The 7,267-nt window shown below is 40.0% G+C and overlaps 1 protein-coding gene across 1 annotated transcript in view; it reads left to right on the forward strand.

Moving 5' to 3' along the window:
* The window catches only part of usp54b (ubiquitin specific peptidase 54b), a gene marked incomplete in the record, with an annotated part of 66,864 nt that overhangs the window by 3,167 nt on the left and 56,430 nt on the right, over positions 1 to 7,267 (forward strand).

The raw sequence follows: 7,267 nt of genomic DNA on the forward strand, positions 1-7,267 counted from the left end.
TCTCTCTGTGTGTGTGTGTGCTCTGACTTAAACTGTAAAAACCTCAAGATTCCCAGCATGCATCGTAAATAAGGCTGGTTATGTAATAGCCTAAATATTAAGCAAATATTCACCGCTCTTTATATTTTCTACTAATAGGATTGGGTGTGCAAATGTACCACGGTGATAATGGGTTGCATCTAGGTTATAGTGTGCACGTCTGTGTCTGTGTGTGTGTGTTTGTGTGCTCGCATGCGATTACGCGTGTGTTTTCACATGTATACTTTAACATAACAAAGTCTGAGCGGGGAAATGACCTTGAAGCTTGCGAGAAAAAAAAAGGATCTCAGTCTCGCTAATATGCTTACACATGCAGCTGCACGTGTGCCTACTGTATGATCACTCAGACACTCAAAACACACACATATGCATATCTTCACTTTAGATTCAAAGTGGGAAAGAGGAGGAGAATGAGAAGCACAGAGGGGAGGATGAACTCTGGGCTCTCCCTATTGTCAACTAAGGCTATTTGAAGTTACACATAACCCAGTTACAGGGAAACCACTGTGTGTGTGTGTGTGTGTGTGTGTGTGCGTGTGTGTGAGTGAGCACATGCATGTGAAGTGAAGTTTTTTGGAAACAGAAAGGAAATCGACAGAGATGAATGGGGAGAAAAAGTGGAGAGAGTGAATGAGAATGGAAAATAGAGGTCAGTGGAAGAAAGTGAGAGACAGAGAGCAGGAATGGAGTGAATGGGAGGGAGAGAGGGAGAAGTGCAGCCAAAGGAGACGGAAAGAGAGAGCACAGTTTGTGAGAGAAAAAGATCAAGACTTCTCTCTTTTACAGGGATATATAAATATACTTCTCGCCTTTATGTTTGCTTGAGTGGGAGGGAGACAGTGTGAGAGACAGGCTATTGTCCTCGGGGACAGTATCAGCTCTTTGTTCAGCTGGCATGACACCGGTGTCACTGTCACCAAGCCACACTAACCCGCAGCAGAGAGGAACAGTGACAGTAAATTCAAATTACAAAACAGCATTTTATTCCCGTCCAACTCCGAGGGCAGTTTTTGAATTTTTAAATGTTTCCCCCTCAGCTGAAGGACATAAATAGGATCCCAAAATGAGCAAATTAGACTAAGAAGAAGTGAGCTAGTTGCTGATTCTTCATAAAGTGTCTGAAGATGAAAACAAAGTAACGTGACCTTTCTGGGAGGTTATATTGTAGATGTTGGACACACACTGTCTGGCCAAAAGTATATGGACACCATGCTTTGGTCTGCTTTCGGTCTGGGGCTGTTTTTCATGCTTTGGACCCCGGCTCTTTAGTCCCAGTTCCTAAGGGGATTTTTAATGCTACAGCATACAGTGATTTGAGATCGAAAAATTCATCTTGTCCTTGGAAACAAGAGTTGGCAAACCGATCTCACCAAAAGGCGTTCTGATTCAAATACCTTCAATTGGAGGAAGATCACGTGATGCATTGAAAAGCTCCAGAACAGCTACTGGAATAGACCATGTGATAAGATTGTTTAGCCAACATTAATAGCAACAGTTTGGACAGGAGTCTTTCCTATTTCACTTGACTGGCCTATTCAGAGCCCTGACCATCCAACACCATAATCTGGAAACCCTGAATGTCTGTATTGGTTTAATGGTCCACTTACTTTATTTGGGTGTCCACATCCTTGTGGCTATATACTGTATTTTGGTTCCAGTGGTTCCTAACCTTGCGACAAGGGTGCAAGGGTTGGGCAATATGTTAAAATTTTCCAACTTTTCACCATCAATCAAAGATTGCTGATATATTCACACATTTGTGTGTGGTTCAGCAGCTCAGTGTGTGTACTTCTGAACGTTTGTCATTTTTTGGAGGCAGACCATTAAATTAGCAAAATAAAATGACCAAAATCGCCCCAAAAAAACAAGCGGCAATGGACTCCAGCCATCCGGCCAATCGCTGATAGTTGATATATTCGTCCAATTGCCCAACCGTATTGGGTGCTTGCAAGGGCACAGCAACATTGGAAATTAGAGCTTGCACAGAAATTCAACGGGGCATGGCGGTTGCGTCTGTGATGCGTTTCGGAAGCGGAAAGTCCTCTTGCCTGCCCGACATTGCTGACTTGTGTATTTTGTCTTTAAAAAGGATACAAAAGGGTTTGTTTCTCCACTTGCTTCTGATTAATTGACTTCTGGTCTGGTGCCACAATGTTGATGTAGATCCAGGGTCTGCATAAGGGTATTTTATTATGAAAATTGGCCCGCTCTGTGCTGCTGCGGGTCGTCAAAAATAGACAAGTCACAGAGCTTTTTTAATGTAAGATAACTTTCCAAGCAAAACAATCTGATAGTGGAACATCAGATTAGCTGCTTACAACTTATGGGCATATGCAACCTATCACAAGGGGGCACAATAAGACATTATTTTGCTTTAAAGGGCCACAAACAATAGAAAATATTTCCAGCTCAGGTGAATATAAAACGCTTTGTAAGGTGTGCAGGAGATATTTGGAAATTTTGTTATTTCCTTTCAGCTTTTCTAATATGATACATGATCATACTCTGCATGCTTTGATGAAAACCCAGCTGTAAAACCAATCTCAAGGAAAGATAAAATGACCTCAAATGTACGTACAAATGTATCACCAAAACACCCTTATTGTATTCTTTCAGTACAGAGAAATGGAAAGAAATAATAATGGGAGAAGAGGAAAGAGAGTAAACAACATGGAAAATAAGTAATGGAAAATGGAAAGAATGCCTGATCCGTGTGTCACATGTGGTGCCGCTCCTCTCGAATGTTGATTTGATGGGACGACAGAATGACAGACAGATGTTTTCGCCGAATGTTTACATTAATCTCAGAGATGTGGATCAGAGAGAAAGCGCCACAGTGCACCGGGGATCAAACCAGGCATCGAGCCATCCTTCAGATTCTGTCCTCGGATAAACTCCCACAAACTTCTGAAGTTCTGCATGTCGCTTGATGAGCTCAGAGAAAATTTAGAAAAAGAGGACGAGTGAAGACAGGGGTGAAGAGGGAGGCAGTGGGTTTGATAGTGAAAAGGTAGGGCGAGAAATGTAGTGGTAGTAGTGACAGTATAATGGAACCATGAAAACAGCTGTCTGTCCTCAGTGCTCCCAGCTGTGCCCTCGCTGGCTCTTATCGATCATACAAGTAATCATCTGCTGTCACAGTGACACACACATTCATTTAGATGAAAAAGACCAGTTTAACGTCTAAACCCATCCACTTGAAGTTTGATTTTAGATTAAACTCATCTCACATCTAACTCCTCTGGTCATTGACTTAATATGAATCTGAACCCTAATATGTTTTTTTCTTAAGTAGTTTAAGAGTCAGAATAACCATTTTTCTTCTTCTTTGGGTTCATATACATTCTGTATCTGCTTGTTCAAGTGATTTGTTGAAGCAATATCACACTTATTGTGAGAAAAGCACTCTGAGAAAGACATTTAACACAATAACACTCTTGTATATATGCAACCTTTATAAAACTTCTTACTTCTTAAAGCATAAAGTTGACACTATATAAATATAATATTATAATGTATATTTTTCTAATTGTCAACAATTCCCACCAAATACTACCCTGTTTGTGCCCCAAACCCATTGGTTCCTGGTGAACCAATTGGTTTGAATGGGACATAAATCTTTTCAAAGGGGTCACAAATATATAGTTTCACTTTTAATAAAAGGGTTGGTCATTTCATAAAACTCCTGGGCACTGTTGTTTTGAGCAAATGTTACTCAAATATCAGTAAATCTGTTGGGGACTATTTTCAGTGGTGGATTAATACACATATTGCTGGTCTAGTGAGTATTTATGGCAGTAATTTTAACCTTTATTCCACTTGGTCTTTATTAAGAATGGGTCATAAACTTGCTCTTGTTCATCATAATGTGGGAACATGTCACACAGTGCCTCGTTAATGTGTTTTTAATATTTTTTGGTCAACAGTGGAGCTCTACACACTCGGGCTGGGTGATATAGCTGAAAAATGTATCACAATAAAATGTTTCATTTCAGTTAATAGCAATATTTATTGTGAATGTTGTATGACCTCTTCTTAACAAAGACCAGGTGGAAAACAGGGAGAATTTACTCACTTTAGGTAATAATTGTAATGTTTTGTCATTGTTGCTGAGTGCCTCTCCATTGTGGACTGCCTGTGGATTGTTTCTTGGGATGTAACAGATGAAGGTCGTGACTGACAACATGTTGCGTACTCCAAAGGGTGGAAGCAGCTATGGTGATTCACTCATAGGACGCTACGTTATCAAGCGATATGTTATGCTGTTTATGTATCATATTTGTTCATGGTGGTTTGCATTTAATGCATTTAAGTGACACTAAAGATATTCCATTGAACAATTTTGTTATAACTATTGATGAAGTGTCTATTGCAAATACATATTGCTATTGTTTGATTGCCCAGCCCTATAATGCACAGAAGAGGGAGAAGGATTTGGCCACACACACACACACACACACACATACACACACAATACTTATTAATATTATAGAATATCCCCAGATTTGAGAGAATGTATAAGAATCTGTATTCTGTTCATAGGTTTCACACTTTTCACTGTTAATCTGCCAATCTACAGTATAGACTGTTATGGAATAACTAAATATTATGAGACGGGGACCCCTGAGACTACATCTTATCAAATACTGGTCTGTGGCCTGATGTGTATCGATTTGGGGGACACCAAAAGGTTGAGAAGCACTGCTTTAATTATCGTCACCATGATGGTCATTTTGAGGTTGTAGCTCGTTGTGTTGTTGCATTGAATGACTTTACATTGTAAAGTGTTTGTTACAATTTGCTCCCTCACACTGTATATGTAAACAAAGTGGATAAAACATTAGAAATACCTTTCAATATAGTGCATACATGTCAAAGAATTGATATAATACAAACCAGTCACCTTGTATTGCATTGCATAACAAGGGCTATATTTTTCTGGTTACTCAGTGTATTAAAATGCACCATTACATAATATAATTTTAGACAGTACATGTCCTCATAATTCAATCTGACCTGAAAGAGTATAAAATATAGTTCTATAGGTTCGAATAACGCTGAATAATGATGAACCGGCCAAATGTCTGTGCAGCTGAAGAGATTAAAAGGTCGGTTGACCAAAATGACTAAAAAAGCATATTTCCTCTCTTACTACTGAAGTATCTAACCATGCAAATAGTTTTTCTTTTATTTGCCCAGGTTTTAAGATATCTAGAATTTTGTTTTGTTGCTTACAGCCTTAAAAATTATATTTAAAAATCCACAGAGCTGCTCCTGTCAACAGTTCTTTGACTATTTCTTAAGTAGAGAGTCATTACAATTAAAACAGTTGACAGTGTGTCACTTTTCAATGCTGCGAGCACCACAAACTAAATTTTGTTCAACTTAATTGTATTGGGCAACAGAAATCTTAGAAATAGCTATTTCAACACAATTTAGGTGATAAATTTAACCTAAAATTGTTCCTAATTAAAAACCTTGACCCTAGATTCACATGCTAACCCTAAAAGAAGTCTTGACGTCACTTTGTGAAAACTCCAGTGCTCCCAGAGTTAAGCTGGGCCTGATTTCCACACATTTAGAAGATGAAGCCACACACACACACACACAGACACACATGTTGAGCCTGTGTCTGGATGTACAACCAGTGTCCTCACCTCAACGTCTCACGTGGAAAATGTCTTTTATGTGTGGTTGCTGTCTGGACTGCGACACAGGTCCTGGTTTCCTTATGCCTGCCAGCGCAGGGTCAGAGAGTTTGATTGACTTGTGCCTTGACTCACTCTGGCTTCCAGGAACTCTCCACCATCAATACACATCATCATCATCGCTCGCCAGCCGTGTGTGTCTGTCTGTCTGTGTTTGTGTGTGTGTGTGCTTTCTCAACCAGTGCAGCACAGTGTGTCTCTCAGTTGAATCACATGGTTCGGCTTTTCCCCCGCGTGCCTGCTGCTTGGCCTATTTCCATGGTAACTAGCCGAAGATGTGGGGACACACACACACACACACAACACACACACATACAGGCCACATGAACAGCGCTTGTGCGAGGGCTTGCCAGAGCGATCTCGGTTGTGTGTGGCTGTAGGGTGCAGTCAGAGAGAGGATGTGTGATCACACACTCCACACAGGCTCAGCAGGAGACACACACACTCACACACACACACATACACACACTGTATGCTGAGACAGAAGCTCAGGATGCTGTGCTGTAGAGGAAAAATGGCACACAGGGGCATGCCAGCCAAATCCCTTTATAAATCCTCTGGCAATTTGGATTTGTTTGTTTATGGATGAATGTATCAAATGTGAATTCTGAGTTTTTCATTTAGATAGATAGAAAGATAGATAGAAAGATAGATACTTTATTTATCCCGAGGGAAATTCAAGTATCCAGTAGCATACAAGATACATTACATACATTACATATATTAAACATACATTAAACTAAAATTGAGAGCCTTAACCCTTAGAATAAAATTAAAAATAAAGATAAAAATATGAAATATTATATATAATATATATAATATATAAAATTAACAGTAGGATTCATCATCCTTCCAAATTCCCCAAATCTCCCAAATTCCTCCAGTTCAGACAGCTGGAATCTTCATGTGTCTTTATGAATCAAATAAATAATAACTATATAAATAAATTATTTATATTTACTTTGTTCTATTAAATTCATCATATGCGTAGTTGTGATTTTTCCTACAGCGCCTGAATGCGGCAGACGTTCATCACGCAGCCGATGACGTAGGCGCACCGGGCCGACCGGAAGCATGTTGGATGTTTTTCGGTCATTTCCTCTTCTTTGGGCTCTTCGTCCTCTTTTAAAATTGCCCTCCGTGAAGAAACGGCGACAGAAAGAGAGAGAAAGAGACAGAAACAACACCTTTGTGGAACATCTGTCGACGAAAACGGCGCGTTTCCACCGCTGACGGGCTGGAGCTGTCATGGCAGACGGTCTGCAGATGTAGGTGAGTGATAACAACATGAGGTTTATACTGTAAAGGTGTAACTGTAACTCGAGTGTCTAACTAAAACAGTCATTAATAGCCTGTTGTAAGCGAATGTGGGAAACACATGCATGTATTCTGCGTTTGTTCCCGTCCATTTGGTTTCATGCAACAGTTTTATCTTATATAACTTGGGGGGGGATAAGCCTATTTGCTCCTCCTCTAATGGCCTATATTGCTGCGGGAGTGATACTAAAACACACCGCGTT

This window comes from Morone saxatilis, unplaced genomic scaffold (assembly GCF_004916995.1).
Source record: "Morone saxatilis isolate NCDOM2014 unplaced genomic scaffold, NCSU_SB_2.0 Contig1, whole genome shotgun sequence".
Classification (NCBI taxonomy): Eukaryota; Metazoa; Chordata; class Actinopteri; family Moronidae; genus Morone; species Morone saxatilis.